The sequence below is a fragment of the Dermochelys coriacea genome, chromosome 3 (genome assembly GCF_009764565.3).
Source record: "Dermochelys coriacea isolate rDerCor1 chromosome 3, rDerCor1.pri.v4, whole genome shotgun sequence".
Taxonomy (NCBI): domain Eukaryota; kingdom Metazoa; phylum Chordata; order Testudines; family Dermochelyidae; genus Dermochelys; species Dermochelys coriacea.
Genome location: NC_050070.1, coordinates 80,590,729 through 80,609,381, shown reverse-complemented (window position 1 = coordinate 80,609,381; position 18,653 = coordinate 80,590,729). Strand labels below are relative to the sequence as shown.

The window sequence follows — 18,653 nt, the reverse complement described above, 5'->3', positions numbered from 1 at the left end:
CCCTCCCGAATAGGAAAAAGATTTAAAGGGGCCATGCTCTCTAAACCCATAGGGGTTACATAGAGTATCTGAGCTCTGAGTGTGGGGGGTACAAGGAGGCTAGGGAGATGAAACCATTTTTCAGTCCAAGGCCATGGTATGGGGTTGCTACTTAGTCCAAATGTGGCTGTTACTCCATATGCAACCTTTATTTGCATGGCAATTATGCAGAATAATACACAGTAAGTGTCATTATGTTGCTCTTCTAAGCCACACTACAAATGACAGGAAAATTAATTTGAGACTTATTACCTGTAAGTGAAATTGCATACTCCTTTTGTCAACTCATACAATTAGCATGTAGTTACCTGCGGCTGGACCATTCCTTCTCATTCGGCAAACGCAGGGGACGTGAATCCAGAGGACCCTGACACCGGGGAATAGAAGGGGTTAATACTCCTTTTGTGGCATCATGTCTGCTTTTCTGGAATCCTGTAGAAGCCCCTCAGTTGTGGCTGTGTGGTATTGAACCACTGTGTGAATTTGTTTTAGGGCAGAGGGTAGAGATTCAGAGTACTGGTAGCCTATTGTCTCTTGCTGACCCCAGAGATTTCCCAGCTGGAAATCTGATTAGGAATTAATGATGCTTGAAGTGCCCCTACAGCTGCTACTCTGCAGCCAGGACTGGGAGAGGGATTCAATCTGTAGGATCTATGCTGTCGGATTTGTTTCAGGAAAGCAGTACAAGAGATACCAGGTTTCCACACTGACACCTTCACCTCTATGGTTTCCCAGGATTCCCTGGGACTGGATGGAGCATGCCGCCAGCTCTCTCCATGTTACTCAGATCATTTTGGAGGTAAGCATCCCAGAGCCTCCTGGCTCTTCTCCCCTTTCACTGATATTTAAGAATAAACTTGGTTAAACTGTCATGAAATCATAAAGCCCTTGTCTTCTGTAACATCAAGCTTTTAATTCCCTGGAAAATATGCAACTTGGAAGTGCAAAAACAACCGTTTGCCTAAAAGAAGTAAAAAGGTAGCACCCAGGAACCAAAGCTAATAAAACTGAACTGCAGGTCATCAGCATGACTTTTGTTTCACTATATATTAATGCTGTACAGGACTGGGATACTGCACATCACCATTCCCATGGAATAGCACTAAATAGCCAAAGTAAATGAATTAATTCACTCATATTATCCTTTTGTCCTTTCCAATTTCCTAGTCTGATTGATGCTGTTAGTTTCTGTGACCCCTCTCCCGCTTTTGTAGAAGTACTAACCTAGACTTAAATTTCTCCTGTGAAATGTCACTTTGTACAGAAAGCCAGTCCTTTCAGCTTTCATGTGGAAGATTATATGGTTCATGAGTTCTACATGGCAAGTTTTTCTTTATTGTGAGCGGCAGCTCATGGTGAGCTTCACAGATCTTAAGCAGCTCTACCTTTGATGGATGTTTACTACATTTTCTTAGTAGCTTGTTTTTATTAGTTTCAAAAGATAACAGTGTATGTGTCCATACACTCTGGGGTGGGTGGGTGTGTGTGTGTGTGTGTGTGTGTGTGTGTGTGTGTGTGTGTGTGTGAAGGGCATTAAACTGAAAGATTGGAGAAGGGCATTGTTGGAAAAATGTACTGGGAGCTGAGAGATCTTGTCCTTCCCATAGCTCTGTCAATGACTGACTGACCTTGGGCAGATCACGCAAACTCTGTGGGCCTCTGTAAAATGGGAATAGTACTATCTATCTTGCAGAGTATTTTTGTGATTTAATGTTTTTTAAGAAAATCAAGAGGTTTCCACCAGAATATAATCTAAACTGCATTGACACTTGAACATTGTTATTTGGAGGCTTTAACAAGGTATATTAGCCCTGTCTCCAGCACAACCCTGTTCCTGGTGCAGCCCAGAAACAAGACATTATAGGGCTTGTGGTTTCCACATGACTGATGGTGTTAAGAGTTATGTGAAGAGTGCTTCACATAAGAAGCCATTTACAGTGCACAACAATTACAAAGTTTGATTGGTCCTACAAAACCCAGAATTAAAGCTGCAAGTTTGTGAGGGCCATCTACTGGAACCTTATCTGTTAACTATTTACATATCTAGAGCATTACTATTTTCTACAGCAGTCCTGAAACAGATGGGAGCTGTACGCCTCACAGAAGGAAGGCTTGGGAGAGAAGCAGCATACAAGAGCTTTTTTGCTCAGTGTGGTGAAAGATCTGAAGGGAAGAGGGTTTGCTGTTGGGTCTCTCAAGGCAAAGGGCCTGGGAAGGGCTTTGGAAGAGCCTGGAAAGAGGCCTAAAGGATCAGCCAAAGGCCTAGATAAAGTACCCCGAATATAGTGTGGTGATTTGGCGAGAGAGAGAGCCCAGTCCTGAGATGGGAATGATGGGATTACCAAGTGGCACTGCTGTTCTACTCAGGCAAGGGGAGGACAAGTAGAGAACTTGGGTGAGATTCTGTTTGCGCTTCTGAACCCAGAACTATCAGCGTGGGGATGGGCACTAATATTTTTACAGTAAACAGCTTCCCATGAGGGGGCCCTACAGTACAATTATGTATAGGAACTCTGAGATCTCTACTTTCAGCAAGTGCTTGAAGACACAGAATAGTGTATGTGGAGGAAGAAATAAACCCTGGATGTTGCACTGTCTTCACACTCTCTCTCTTTATGCTTGCACATGGAACAGAGGTTGCTTTAAGCACCCATGCCATCTGGGCTATTCCAGGGTCTGGAAAGCCACTACTGTAACTTAGACAAGTTACTGAGTACCTGTGACCCTGCTCCTGACAAGAGGTTTGCGAGGGGGCACACAGGAAGCAGCTTTATGGGACCTGTGTCAGAAGGAATCTTCTCTTGACCTGAACCAGGTTTTTAGGGTCCGCTTATGCTGCTCAAGCCTTGTGTAAAAGAGTTGAAGTGTGGGTGAGGATGTCACCCTTTGATTTATGTGGATTTTCACATGTGTTAGACTTTCTCACAGAGGGTCTGCAGTGATTTGGTTTGTCTGACTGGAAAGCTGAAATAAATACCCAAATCATGAGGGGAAATTTAAGCAACAGTGCATCTCCATACTGAAGAAGTAGCCAGGACTGGATCTTTTAATACCTGTGCTACCTCCAACTGCTATGAGTTAGTCTGAGTGATGTTGTGGCATAAGAACTTCTGAATGTTAATCACAAAACTCTGCGGATAGTATTTCTACAAGTGGCATGAAAACTAAGTAGCAAACTCCACAGTTTGAAGTAATCCATAGTTGCTATTAATTTTCGACACTGCACCCCTGGGCAGTCATTTACACATGTGCAAAGTGAATGTATTACACTGATTCAGAATAGTAGCACTCTACACAGGTATCAATGACTACACAGGGTGGAGGGCATTGGGCAGGATATTTCTGCAGAGACTCATCTTCAATAGGATTTATGCACATTAGTGTGTAAGTGTTAAGTAATTACAGAGTGAAAATATAAAACCATTGTAGACCCCAGGAAAGTTCACTTCTTTTGCTACAGATGCTACCTTCAATTTGAGTAGCGGTCACCTTTCTGTCTTCGTTCCTTCACAGAAGTACAGTACTTCTCCTGAAAGTGGTCTGAGTATTGGCCTCAGGGAAACTTTGCAACAGTTTTATTCAAAGTATAGTTTAATTATGTTAAACATTATTATTATTTAGTGGAATAAAATGGTGGAAATCTCATGATTCATGAGACCTATTCCTATTCTTCCAAACATGGCACATGTCAGCCTATATTCCTCTCACAAAAGATGCACCAATACACATCAAATAGAAGACTGACACGGTTAACCATGGCAATGAATTTTCCTTTGACAGAGAGAGCACAACCTATCTAAGCCTACTGCATTTAATTTCGGCGTGAGACTTTTAAAAACGTTAATGGGTACATCAGCATATGAATTGGGGTATCAGAAATGCAGTACCTGAAATTTTATCTGGAATTTTGTCTAATTCCCAAGATACAGTGCTTGTATAGCAACTTCCACCTTAAAACTTGCCATGCATCAATCATCCTTTTAACTTCTGGTGTTTGTTTAAAATGAAATAATTGATCTCAAGTTTAAAACATCAGTGTAGAGGATTGTGAAAGTCTACATAGTCACTAACTCTCAGGAAAACCATCAATTTGAATTCAAATCCTTTCCAGATCTGTTTTTCAGAGATGAACTAATCAGTCTGAAATGCAGTTTTAATTCTCATCTGAACAGTATAGCTTATACTTTCTCCTTAATAAAATAAAAGTAGGGTTTTTAATCAAACCACTGTTTCACCTATTAGCACTATGTCAACTTCAAAGATACTCTGCAGGCAGTGAACAGCTTCAGTATTGCCAGTTCCAAGTAATTCAGTGAAGATTTTTATGACCCTCACATTTCTAAGGCTTTCCAAGCATTTTATTTTCATTCATTTTAAATGAGTTAAAATTTACATTTTTTAAAGTGTGTGTTCTAAATGCTATAAAATACTTTTCTCCCATATATTAAAAAAAACAGTAAAACAAAAACTACACTGTAAACTAGGAAATTGCTAATCTAATCTGTTTTGGACTCTCATCTCCTTAAGATGTTTAAAACAAACTAACTGTCATACTAAATAGCTCAAGACAGTTATGGCTTGATCGAAAGCCCAGTGCAACTAAAGACTCCCATTGTCTTCAGTGAACTTTAGATCAGGTACTAGTGCTAAATTCAGCTCCAGCCCTGATCCTGTAAATATTTAAGCAGATGCATAACTTTTCTCATGTTGAGTTGTTCATAGATGGCAGCAGGGCTAATTGTATGAGTAAAGCAACACACATACTTAAATGTTTGCAGAATCAGGCCTAAATAATTAAACTAATTTCAATACAAATATATCTGCAGTTTTTTGAAAAATGATAAAAATATTTTGTAAATGAAATTAATTACTATCATTTAATAAATTAACTAATATTGCAGCAATCTGTCACATCTGACTTCTCAGGTGCTGGAAGTAAACACTTTTGGTTTCATGTGCATGCGAATTGCTTGTAAGATTCACATAAGCTACACTGCACTATTCTTTACACATATTCCCTAATGTAGGTGTGTGTGGTTACAGCTAGGAAATGGAAACCATGACGAGGCTTCAGCAAAGCCATTTATATAACGTTGAAAATTCTAATTATATCTACATACAATACATGTAGCTGCATAAGATATTATGTAGTGCAGCTACATGTAGCTATAATATGAAATACTACTTCCCTTTATTTTCATATTATAGCCATTATTTGTAAGACAAGCCTTCTGACTGAGTCCCCACTTGCCCCCTTTCAATTACTCATAACATTCTAAAGCATATTTCTTTTGGGATGAAATTTTCCATCTTGGTCCCTGATCTGAGGTGAAATTTTTAGGTAAGTTCTGAGAGCAAGTAAGATCAGCCTCCAGGTTGCTGCAATCTGCTCCAGGAATGGGGTAGAAAATCAAAAAGGCATTAATCACTGTTGGCTATCAGCTTTCTCCTTTTCCTATCTCTTGGGCTGCTACGGGTGGCTGTTGGGGAGGAGAGCTATTGTTTGCTAGCCATTCTTTTAGATCTGGGATGGTCAGTCAAGCTCCTATCCTCTTCCGATGGTCCCCATAGCCCTGCATGGAAGCAGGTAATGGGGTAATCAGAGCAACTTTCTTCTCCTTGCCACTTGTGAGGCTGCAGGCAGTCAGCAGGTAAGGGACACTAGTTGCTCAGTAGAGCTCCCAGCTCCCATCAGAACAGCTTCCGGGAAAGAAATGGCCCCTACTTCCTCCCTATAGTGACAGAGTTGGAGGGTTTAAGGTTATTGAAATGCTTAGGGTAAGGGGAAAAAAATCATGTTTTGGAGATGGAGTTCCCAAAGGTTACTTTACTCCAGCTCAAGCTGTATTTGCTTGCTAGAATCCTGCTTTTTAGATAAATGACACAGACCACTTTTGAAGCTGAAAGTGGAAGCAGATGATGGAAATTGTTCTAATCATAAAACAAGATACAAAAAGAGCAGGATAGGAAAGTGGTCCTCTGTGTCACAAGCAGGCAAAGCTAATACATCCATGCCTGACAGTCAGGTACACTGGATTGTACAAATTATATGCTTTTATCTGGGGAGAATTTTTGAGGAAGATTAAGGTTCTAATATGAAATCTTTCTTGTGAGAATTATCAGTTGGAAGGAACTGCATTATACATTGCAGCATGGTGACCTTGTGCTGAGGGAGAGAGGGGTGTTTTGTTTTGTTTGCCAAAATTCACTGAAGCCAGATCTTTGCTTGTATACATGTTACTCAAAAACTTAGCGGTATAGGGAAATATTTTGTTAGCAGTTTACTTATTTTTTCAGTTTGTTCAGTTCAACCAGGCTGCAAAGATAATTAATGTTGTGTATTAGCAAAAACTAAAAAGATCTGCAATGTTCAAGGAGTTTCCAAATATTACTGATTGTTCAGTTTTCTACTTATTTGAATCACCTTATAAAGCAAATTGCATGCTTATTTTAAACAAGAAAAATAGAGGCCAACCATAATAGCTGAACAAGAATGGAGTGCTCACAAGCTCTTCTGACTTCAGATCTGCCTTGAATGTCATGCAAAGATAGAGAATGGCTAATGGGGAGAGAGAGAAATAAAAATGACACATCCTATTTCAATTTCTTTGTGTATTTTTGAAATACAATTACTTTATTCTGGGGTTACTGCTGAAGTGCAAGGATTTTTAAATTGCAGAAAAAAAATAACATGTGAAATGCAATCCCTCTTCTCCCTCCCTTTGTACCCTCTGCCTCAGTGATTAAAATACTTTGATGTTTTAAATTCTTACTCCTTTGTTGTGATTTTATGGTGCCTTTGAAGGTTACTTTGCAGCTTTTTTTTGTATTTTCTTTCCTAATGGTTTTATCAGGACATGTGTCTATAATAGCTAGGGCATTTAAACAAAATACATTATTTAAATATGAAATGGAAAAGAGAATAAATGTAAGTCTGGAGTGTGTGTTTTCTGTCATTTGTAGGCACAATGGAATGACCTAGAAGAAACAAAAATAGAATAAAAAGGAGGCATCCTTTATAAGATGAATTTAGCAAATACTAATTTTCTTAGTTTATTTATTAGCTTATCTGCTAGTGGATTTCTCACCCTTAATGAGTGTTGGCTTTGTTTTTAGAACACAAGTAGGTTAGTAGTTGGTTGATAACTTAAAGTGAACCAAGATCAGTGATCAGGACCCATTTGTGTTAGGCACTGCACACACCCATAATAAAACAATCCTTGCTCTAAAAAGCTTTCAGTGTTGCCATATGTCAAGACCCAACCGAAAGACCAAAATGAAATGCAGGGGAGGGATGGAGGACATGCTTTTACTGCTTTGAGCAGGGGGTTGGACTAGATGACCTTCTGGGGTCCCTTCCAACCCTGATATTCTATGACAAGTTATCACTGAAACTAGTGTTGGGTAGGCTAAGAAACAGTCTCGGCACACTAAATGCTCAGCCATTGTCATGGGCTTTGTAATAATCTGTATGAGTCCTTTTTACTGCATTTCCTGCATTTCCTTTTCAATTTTTAAAATGCAAATATGCACGAGTTATCCCTTTTTTTTTTAAACAAAGTGCCTAAGAAAACAAGTTGAAAGACTGAAGAGATGAGTTGACCCAGGTGAAAGAGAAACCTGGGCAGAACTAGCTGCATACACTGATGACAATTTTGTCAGGAATAAGGGCCAGCAGCTAGCCTGCTTACCCTCTGGCTTAACCCTTAGGCAGTCTACTGAGCACAGCTGGTCCCCAGTTCAGCTGCCTGATTGGCCCAACCATCTGATTGGTTGAAGGGATCAGCAGACCCTGCTCTTAAGACCAGCTGCAGCAGGAGGGAAATGGCTCCTTAAAGCATTTGCCCAGAGTTGGGATTGCTCCTGTGCCTGCTTGTTCCTGCCCTGGACCAGATTTACTTCACTCCAGGTAACCTGGCTCTGACCTTGGGCTCAAATTTCTGACTTTTGCTTGAGTCTTGGTGCATGACTCCCCCTCCAACTACTAAGAGTGACTGTCCCTGTCCCAGTCCCTGATCAGTTTAAACAGATGTGAGTCAGTAATACATGAGTAACTTCATTGACAGGGGTAGTCCCATCTATTTCTCATCAGTTACTCACATGTGTAATTATCATTTATTTGTATTATTGTGTCACAAGTCATGGACCAGGACCCCATTGTGCTAGACTGTGTACAAACAGAATAAAAAGGTTAAATACAAACAGGCTTATGGAGGGAATATCAGGAGACCATATTATTCAGTATGATAGGCTGTAGTCTCAGCACTCCAGCAGCCCAGCTATTTTCAAGGTGTGTGGTGTTTGGAATTTAATGAGGATAATGAGTTAGTTTTGCCAGCTGAAGATCTGGCCCTAGGAGTGGAGAACTTTCCTTCTTTGCTCACCATGGCTAGTAACATTGTTCTTTCACAAACATTCATGTATTCAGTGATCAAGCTCCTGAGAATGACAATACTTTAGAGGCTTCATGGAGCATCCTCCTGCCAATCATGGCTTACTATGTAAAATTAAAATAAAAATGCTTGAGGATGGGCCTTATTGCTATAGAATAATACACATTCTGACTTTGGACATGTTTGTAGCGGGGGGGAAAATGGCACGCATGCTGTCTTGCCCATGACAGATGGCCAGACCAGTTCTGGATCCCTTGTACACATGCAGTGATCTCACTCAACAGAGCCACCATGGCAAAAGTCGCTGAGAAGTATCTCGAGTACATCTCACTATCCAAGGGTGTATGGTCTGCATGCTTAGCCAAGTTGCCACTTGTAGCTGCCTCTCCACCCCCTTGCAAGATGTATTCCTACTTTACATGGGAATCAGTTGCATCAGGGAGGTTCCATGGGCTGCTAATAGGGGATGGAATTCACCTGTGGTGGAGATAACCCATGAAAGGTCCTCTGCATCACTTTAATCCTGTTGGAGATGTGCCGCATACCCCTCCTGAATTTGGAAAAGGGTCTCTCCCCCTAGGCCTGCAGTGGCTGGTAGGAGAGGAGCAGGCCAAGGGAGGAGCTGCAGATCTATATTTATTTGTGCTGAATCTAGTGCATCTATTATTCTACACTTTTGGCAAAGAGGAACCACAATAACTATGCAAATTGGAATAGCAACCTAGAGAGATGAGAGTGGGTTTTCACAGCAGTGGAAGTTGTATATGAGCAGAGTGAATTACACCTGCTTTGTAGTACAGGTTGTCAGGGTTCCCTCCCCACTCTGAACTCAAGGGTACAGATGTGGGGACCTCCATGAAAGACCCCCCAAAGCTTATTTTTACCAGCTTGGGTTAAAAACTTCCCCAAGGCACAAATCCTTCCTTGTCCTTGGATGGGTACTGCTGCCACCACCAAGTGAGTTAAACAAAGATTCAGGCAGAGGACCACTAGGAGTTCCTGTTTCCCTAAAATATCCCCCCCAAGTCCTTCACTCCCCTTCCTGGGGAGGCTTGAGAATAATCTACCAATCAGCTAGGTACACAAGGTGAGCACAAACCAGACCTTTGGGTTTTTAAGAGTCTAAAAACCAATCAGGTTCTTAACAAAAGAATTTTTATTATAAAAAACAAAATAAAAGAAGCAGCTCTGTAAAGCATCTCAGGATGGAAGGTAATTTTACAGGGTAATCAGATTCAAAACACAGGATTCCCCTCTAGGCAAAACTTTAAACTCTTAGCACAGGGAAAGTTCACAAGCTAAAACAAAAGATAATCTAATGCCTTTCCTTGCTTTACTTACAATTTTTGTAATTCTAGATCTTATTTCTGGCAGGGTTTTAAGAGATGGTTTTTTGTGCCCCTGGTCCCTCTCTGGCTCGGAGAGAACCCACACAAAGAGACAAGGCAAAGCTTCCCCTTCCCCCCCCACAGATTTGAAAGCATCTTCTCTCCTTATTGGTCCTTTTGGTCAAGTGCCAACCAGGTTATTTGAGCTTCTTAACCCTTTACAGGTAAAAGAGGGATTTTATTGCTACCCTTAGCTGTATGTTTATAACAATGGTGCATGCAATTTTTGAAGTGTGTGAATGTTTGGAGTAAATTTTGCCAGTTTTCTGTGGTCAGCAAGAACTACTTGTTACTTCCAGGCCTGTGGACTGCATCATCACAACCCCTGAGGGCAGGCTACTTAATGGCTGTGTAGGCATGCACAGTGTTTGCTGGGGAACATATACTGATGAGGTAGGTCTTGAGATTAGCTGATTTATGTGTATATAGCTAGAGAACAAACACTGGTGTCAATTAGGAATTGTAGCCATATTCTTGATCAGTGCACTGTGGGCCAGATTTTCAAAGGTATTTAAATACCTAAAGATGCAGAGAGCTGCCTAGTGGGTTTTTCAGAATGGCTTAGGTATGTAAATACTTTAAAAAAAACCCAGTCCTGTGCAGTTTATTTCTGCAACTTGCTGACACATGTTATGGGCCACTAAATAGGATTTTTCTGTCATTTTTATTACCTGTTTAAATTATCACAGTATCATGAATTTTTGTCCCTAAGCAGCCCAGTAGATCATGCTTTTTTGTTTGCTCTCTCATTAAAGAAAACAATATTTGTTGTTTGAGAGTTCTTCCTGATTTTTGTTCATAACTGACTTTATCATGAATTTAATTTTGGGGTTTGTGTGTGTGTTGGGGGGAAATAACATCTCCCCCCTCAAAGATATAGCAGTCACCTTTTTTCTGTTAAGGCAAATGATGTTTTGCAGTCTGCTGTTTTCTGCAAGGTGGATTTTAAGAATTAAGAAGCAAAAATAAAGCCACGCAAGGGGAGAGATGCCCTAGATCTAGCCAGTGTTGATTAAAAGAGAGCTTCTGATGCAAATACCACATCAGCACCAATTTTGTCACTTAGAACGTTAAGATCAGAAGCAATTACCTTCAATAGCACCTTGTTTTTATGTGTCTACCCTTCATAGCCTTGGCTAGTAACCCGGCCTACACTATAATTTACAGTGACATCTAATTTCAGCAGATCTGCAAGCAATCTAACTGAAGATAGAGATACCGAGGAGTGAGGACTCCAACTTTATCACTGCTGATATAGATTCTTTTTTTTTTTTTTTTCTCCAATTCAGAAAGCAAATCTTTCAGGAATGAAGGCTTTGTGTGTGTGTCTGTTTTGCATATCTCATTACTGGAATTATTTCTCAGTTTAGGCAAACGATTTCTGCCTTTAACTAGATGATTAAATACTCCGAAAGAGAGAAAATCCAGCCAAGTACTATCAGTACTTAGTAGATTTACCATTTTAAAGTGTCTCTGCAAAACAGGAGGTGGGGTGGGGTAGAGAGAGAAAGCAAGCATTCATTGCTAATCATTTCCTTTGAAGTCTGGTAGAGACCTGGTGATTTGGTATTGTGTGCAAAGTCATAGTATTAGACTAAGATTATTTTAAGAAACACTTTTTTTTATCATTTTCTAACTGACAGAAAGGGCAAGCTTGCCAGCCATGCAGTTTGATGTTTCTTCATGGAAACAACAAAAGAACCCCACAATGATGTGATTAATGACTTGCATCTACTTTCTCTGATCCCCAAACTTGAATAGAGAGAACACATAAGACCTTCACACTATTATCCACCATCCTATTCAGATGAGATTAGTATTGGCACAACTTCTTTTTAGAAGCATGTTCCTTGAGCCAAGGAATTTGAATATCCTAGTAGGTACAGTTATGTAATGAGTGTTGATTTTGATGAAGCTATGAGCTGGCAGGGATAACTTTGTAACAAATACAGCAGTTTTACAGTAATTATGGACTATATGGTAGCCATTTTACTTGCTGCAAAACTGCTTAATGTTTTAAATGTGTAATTATTAAGGGAAAAGTTCCCAATTTGCTTTTCTGCTATCCACCTTTTGAATAGGTTTGGACCAGATGCTATAATTTAGTCATTAAACAGCTTCTTACAAAAGAAGACTTACAGAAACAAACATTATTTTCTGTCACTACTATCCTGTTTTGAGGCTGCTGTAGGTCACCTTCATACACTCTTAAACTTCATGGTAAACTTCATAAATCAAAAGATTAAGTGACTTTTTCTTCTAGTTTAGTTTAACCCTTTAGATAGCACATGGGGCAGGTGTTGGCTTTGGAAGGTACTTTTAGATTGAATCAGATGGCAACAACGGGCATGAATAATGAAGAATAATAAAGTGCTACAGTCTGGTGTAGATCATAGAATCAGTATATTTTGGAGATAAGATTGAGTCTGTTGTATGGTTTTTGGGTTTTTTTTAAGTGTATCCCATGCACAGTGACTATTCTGTTCAAGTAACGTATTTATACAAAGAATGATTACAGAAAATATGAACTGAGCTGCACTCCTTTAAACATTAAAATCTTATGGGGAAGTTTATACTCATATTTGTCACTATAGTATTGAGTAGATTAGTTCTTTAAAAATAATCCAGATTGATGAAGGTACAATAAAAGACGTGTTTACATTTTCAGCCTCTTGAGAAGACAGCTACTTTTCAAAGGTGCTTCTCTATGATCAATGTTGTAGATGGGGTGGGAGGTTGGAGGGGAATAACAGTATGACAGGGTACAAGTTTTCATGGGAACATCCTTAAATAAGAATTAAAAAACAAAGTAGCTGTAATCATCTCCAGTCTACTGATAGTTAATCTTCTATTGCAACGCAGCTGTGCTGGCAGGACTAGAAATTCATTTGGAAAGCTATAACACTTTTAATTCTGCACTATATGTTGAGCTATTAATTTTTAATTCTAGGGAAAACTCATGGATTTGATCAGAACCTACATCTGCATCTTGCCTATAGGAAGTACTCTGTCTAGTGAGAGCTAAGCTAGCTCTGGTTTATTTACTCAGTAAAGTCATAACATTAACTTAGACAACAAGAGTTGAACATGAAAACATTCCAAGGACTTTCAGAAACATGGAATCCTTCACTTTTTTGGATGTTTTTAGACTTGCATACTGAAATCCTGCTTGAAGATAGATGATGTAGCCATAGGAACCAGGCATCAATCTTGATTGGGCCATCACTGTCTCCAAGTGGAGATCTTGGTATTTTCAGCCCGCTGTCTAAGATGCTGAAGCCTATTGACAGCACCGCAAGGAATGCTTCCAGGAACACAGTGGGGCTGTGAAGGAAGCAAACTAAATTTCTTCATAGAATAAGTTCTAGGTTTCCATTATTGTGGGGTAGGGGGTATTTTGGGCCCCCTAAAGTTTTTTTTAAATTAAACACGCAAACCTTCCAGAAGTCCAGGTGCTAGTCTTAGACCCCTGGAAAAATCTTGGATTTTAAGAGTTTTAAATAAGCAAAACTTGGCTACTGTGTCAATATTTTGTCATTGCCTCTTCCAGTGCTGAACACTGGATAACTCTGTACATATTTTGGCCTTTTTTACAATAATTTGGGGACTTTGAAGATCATCGGAAGGGAGGGCAAATATCCCCTTTGCTCTCCCCTGGTAATATCAGGCCTGTCCCACAGGATCTGCAAAATTCCAACCTGTGGAACTGTTCCAAATGGACTGGCTAATCCAACCAGACTACGTTAACCAGACCAAATACTGCTCACTGTAAAGATTTTGCTTTTTTCTTCACTAAAAAGAGCAACTGGATATGAGGCAGTCTTGTTTGGTACCTTCTGTCCTGGCTAGCAGAGAGAACAAAGACCATTCCACTCAAATGGAAGCCTGGAAACTGAAAATGTTCAAGGCACCCCACATGAAACACACATTTGACACCCATTGCTCCTGAAAGTGAACAAAGAGCAACTGGACACAAAGCTCACCAATTATCAGTGCCTTCTTCCAAGAATGCAATCTACGAATAGGGCCTGAAGCACTGTACTATTGTATTGTTTAAAAAAAAACAACCCACTGGAGGTAAAATTTTGACTCCATTGAGGTCAATGGTAAAACTCCCCAAAATATTTTCTGTGTTTTTCTGACCTGCTGAGAATCCTATACCTTCACAATCAGAATGCACAACAGGACATGACAGATATATGGATGACCTTCTGATCTCTATGGCTTGAGGGAGGGAAAAATGCCATTGCTTTATACAGTTGGATCTGTCTGGACCCTTTGAAAGAGTCAGTCAGAAACTGGTGCTAATCAATACACAATACCCAGTAGAAGATGGTAAGTGCAACATTAGGGTGGCTTCAATCATTCCTCTCAGGCAGGTCCAGGGAATGGTGATGAGCATTCTTGGGAAGGAGGAATATTTTCCCATCTATGGAATTCCAGAGGGAACAGTCTGTTTCCTCTGCTTTTCAGCATGCTGTTGGGGAGGAGCATTGCTGAGGAGGTGCATTTCTGCAGTTTTTCAACAGTTGCCAGACACTGGACAGCTGTGTGACTGTGTTAGCATAGGCTGGGAATGACAGAGTTATATGTTTATAACTATTAAATATTGTAAATATTGTTGACATACCCCCACGAAGTGCCACAATTTCCCTCAGCAGCTGGTTGTAAATATTAGGTGGTAGGTAATAGGAGAAAATAAACTTTGTAGTACCACAGCTGAATACTCTTGTGGCAGAAATGTAGTTTCATACCACTAACATTCAGGCCCTCAAAATGATTGATTCGAACCATGTTTAGAGCATTTCCTTACTCCTCTCAACCACTCTTTGCAGAGCAGTATCCTGTGTTCCCCTGAATCAAATGTTGAGGAAGGATCCAAGAGAATGAAAATAGACATTGACTGTTTATCCACTGGTAGAAGAAGAAAACTCAGCAATGCTAACAGAGTTCTAGTTCCAAATCCTGGCCTGGTACCTAATTGGAAAGGACACTGATTGTGGGCAGATGTGCTAGGAAGTAGCTCTTCGCTATTTTCTCAGTAGGCTTGCTCAGAAAAGGGAGATTCGATTTTGGGTGGTCGTTAGTTTAGTCTTTTGCTTCCACAGAAGGCTTTTCTTCATAGTGGGCCAGACTACAACATGTTTTAAAGCGAGAGGTAGTGCCAGACAGGACACTGGCACTCTTTGCTTTTGACTCTTGTTTTACTAACCATGAAGTCCGATTTGTTAGTGGTATGACACATCTTTTGACATGCACAGAGCTTTTATAGTTTGAACTATCTGAATTCAGAAAGGAAAGGTATGTACAACTTTCTACATAAATATGGTGCATGAATAAATGTTTGTAAATTAGTTTGTACTTGCAATTTTAGCAGATTATTGGCACATATATACACACACTACACATGAATTTTGCTTATCCATTAGCAAAGCTTATACATACACACAACAAATATGTACTTAGATGTATACAGACAGTACTAACATAGCTTATAAAGTTTATTACTAGGTAGTATGGCATCGTTAAAATGGGTAACTAGATATCGTGCAAACTTGTAATTTGGCTTGCAGTCTGAAACTCCGCTTTCTTTTGCAGTTGCAAATACAATTATTGTTCACTCATGAAATTTCAAGTTGTGTTCATGATATAGCTGCATATTTTTGATATTAGTCTTTAATGTAAAATATGACCATATGGCATATACTGTATATTTGAATAAAGTGACAATCCTTAATTTACATGCATGTAATAGTCATACAGTATAATCATGCAGAATCATTTATAAAGCTTTTAGGTGGTAACCACAAGCAGTAGTTAGGTGCTAAGGAGATTATTCTCATAAATTAGTCTTACCTGGAAAGTAAAGGAAGCAAATCCGTTTGATGTTGAGTTAAAAACAGACTGGCTTTATCATACATTGTACCTCACACTTATGCCTGTAACACTCCTAGATATTGTGCTGGATTCCATAGTTGCATGAGGAGAAAGAGCACATACTCCTCCTCCTTCCCATGTCTTACCCAGAAGAAAGCAATTATATTTTAGAAGAAACCATTTAAAGGACAACCAATTTCACTGCAAGCATCCCGGAGTCCAACAGTTTAACATGACTCTGGCTGAAATGACATCTGTAAATTTGTATCTCCGCTGCAGTGTGCCTCCTAGTGTTTTCTGTAATTTTGTAGCAGAAACCATATTACTTAGTGCCCACTGAGTTCAATACCCTATTTCAATAGCTACTGCCATAAGGACATATCACTTGCACCAAAGCACTATGCAAGCTTTAAAGCAGGTGCATTTGTATAAATGTATACATTTTTCTCTCTCTATTCACAAATAGAGATACATATGCAGATTTATATAGCTACAGATATAAAAATACTGATTAAATGATCCAGTGAATTACTCTTGAAATAAAAATCCTCTCTTCATGACTGAAGAATTATTTCAGAGAAGCAGAATTTTCACTACAACATGGGATACACAAGGAAACTCATAGCTTAAAGAATATATGATGCTCCTATCAGAGCCTTATAGCTGCTAGTATTTGAGGTGTACGATAGCAATTATTATCCAAATATCTTACTCTCTGGATTGAAGGTAGAATACTGATGGCCAAATTCTGTTTGTCACTCAATTTGAAAGCAGAAAATCTGGCCATATGCATTCAAAAGAGTGTTGGCTTACAGCAACCTTTCACAAAACTTGCATGAAGAAGTACAAACCAATATTCCAAATGCACCTATGGCCAAATTCAGAGTCCAATGGACGTGGGCATGAGATAAGGCCCACAGTATCTGATGAGAGACAACAGTTTGAAAATAACTAATAGAGTGAGCTTGGCAATCAATCTAGCCTTGTGGGGTCTTTCTACACTGCAATTAAAACCCCAAGGCTGGCCAGTGCCAGCTGACTCAGGCTTGCAGGGCTCAGGCTGCAGAGCTGTATAATTGCAGTGTAGACTTCTGGGCACGGACTGGGGCCAGAGCTTGTAGACCCTGCAAAGTGGCTCTACTACAAAATGCTGATTTCACCAATGACCTTTAAGTTTCCCTTGAACCACATTTGCATTTTCCAAGTCATTTGAGGTTCTTTTATTTAAGTATTTTGTTTAATTTCTAGAAAAAGAAGTTATGATATGGGTCAAAATAAGTGTGTTCTTGCCCAACTCTGTCCCCTATGGAAAATGATCCCATTAAGTTCCTCAACTCTGCAATAGTGCATGTCTTTCTGGACAGCTTCTAGATCTCAATGATCTGCTCAGATTGCCTTTCTGGGTGGGTTTTTGTGTGTGGCAGTTTACAGCAGCCATATCCTTAATACGTAATGGAATCCAGAGAATGTGCAGTAAGGAAAATTCTTTCAGAATTTTACTAATGATTTTATATGAGTTCTTAAAGATGTGCCAGCCTGCTACTGATTGCTTCTTTGCCCCCCAAAGCATGATCTTCCTTGCCAATCATCATATGAAGAAGAGCTTGGGAAAAAGTCAGAATTCAAATTCCCTATTCTGATTTTTTTTTTTCTACTGATCTCTTGAGTGCATTTCATATGCTTTAGATCTCTGACCAACTTCTAATCATAGTAGGGGAATCCAGTGTATGGTATTCTACCTTTTCCTTGCAGAAAAAATCCAGATCCAGAGGGCAGTGTCTAGAATAGTTGTGTCTATGAATCTGTATCTTTTTAAAAGACACACATTTGGAGTCTGGATTGCAAATGTGAAGATATGCAGAGTTCTGTACGACAGATGGCAATGCAACTCCAACATACGGAGAACGTATGAGGGTTGCTAATTTCAGCAGGGTTGTACAGTTTTGAGCTCTACTCTCCCTATTTTTAGTGTGCTCCACTCCATTGATGAAGTTTTGTTTTGTTTGTATGTTATGTAGGGTCTGTGGTATAGCCTTTGATTTATGGTGCAAAATGCACAAATCACTAATTACAGGTTCTTTTACTCAGGTGGCTACTTGAAAGTTCTCATAAGGAATTAGATTGTCATGTATATAGAGACAGGAAGACTTTAGTTAGCACCCCAATTCAAAGAAGTATAATTGCAACCACAGAAAAATAAAGTATAGCAAAATGACCTTCTGCATTGTGCATACTCCCAAGTTTATGGATACCATCAGAAGTGAAGATGGAAAGAAGTTGGATTGATGCTGAGGTTTCCACTGTCCTGTCCATCTGATGTCCCAACTAGGGGTTGATTTGACAATCTTTAATAACCCTTTTCCTTACATACCCGCACATCTGGGACTATATATGATTAGGTCTTGGCCTCTTGCCCATGTTTGTTCTAGAGCAGGGGTCAGCAACCTTCGGCACACGGCCCATCAGGGTAATCCACTGGCGAGCCGTAAGACATTCTTTTTACATTGACCATCTGCAGGCAAAGCCCCTGCAGCTCCCAGTGGCTGCGGTTCACTGTTCCTGGCCAATGGGAACTGTGGGAAGTAGCAGCCAGCATGTCCCTGTGGCCCGCACCACTTTCAGCAACTCCCATTGGCCAGGAATGGTGAACCGCAGCCACTGGGAGCTGCAAGAGGGCATGCCTGCAGAAGTCAACATAAACAAAATGTCTCTTGGCCCGCCAGTGGATTACCCTGATGGGCTGTGTGCCGAAGGTTGCTGACCCCTGTTCTAGAGGCCATGATTAAAGTTCCAACTGCTACCTTAAGCTATTTGTTTAAATAGGTTTCCCATTGGTTTTGAGATGTAAATTTGTTTGCTCCCAAACGCCCCTAACATCTAATTAAACTCAGTGTTTCAGTTCGTTTATAAAAAGATAAATTTTTGCTTAACCTTTTATCCCTAGATCAAATATTTA

General features: G+C 39.8%; 1 long non-coding RNA gene across 2 annotated transcripts; it reads left to right on the top strand.

Annotated features, from left to right (window-relative positions):
* The first annotated feature begins 7,879 nt into the window (after positions 1-7,879).
* On the top strand, positions 7,880-15,464 carry LOC119853599. 2 transcript variants are annotated; one of them, XR_005292140.2, is made up of 3 exons: positions 7,880-7,948; positions 10,120-10,213; positions 14,656-15,464. It is a non-coding gene; the product is annotated as an uncharacterized LOC119853599 (long non-coding RNA). The 2 variants fall into 2 exon arrangements; XR_005292139.2 differs by lacking the exon at positions 14,656-15,464 and adding an exon at positions 11,004-12,827.
* The last annotated feature ends 3,189 nt before the right edge of the window (positions 15,465-18,653 follow it).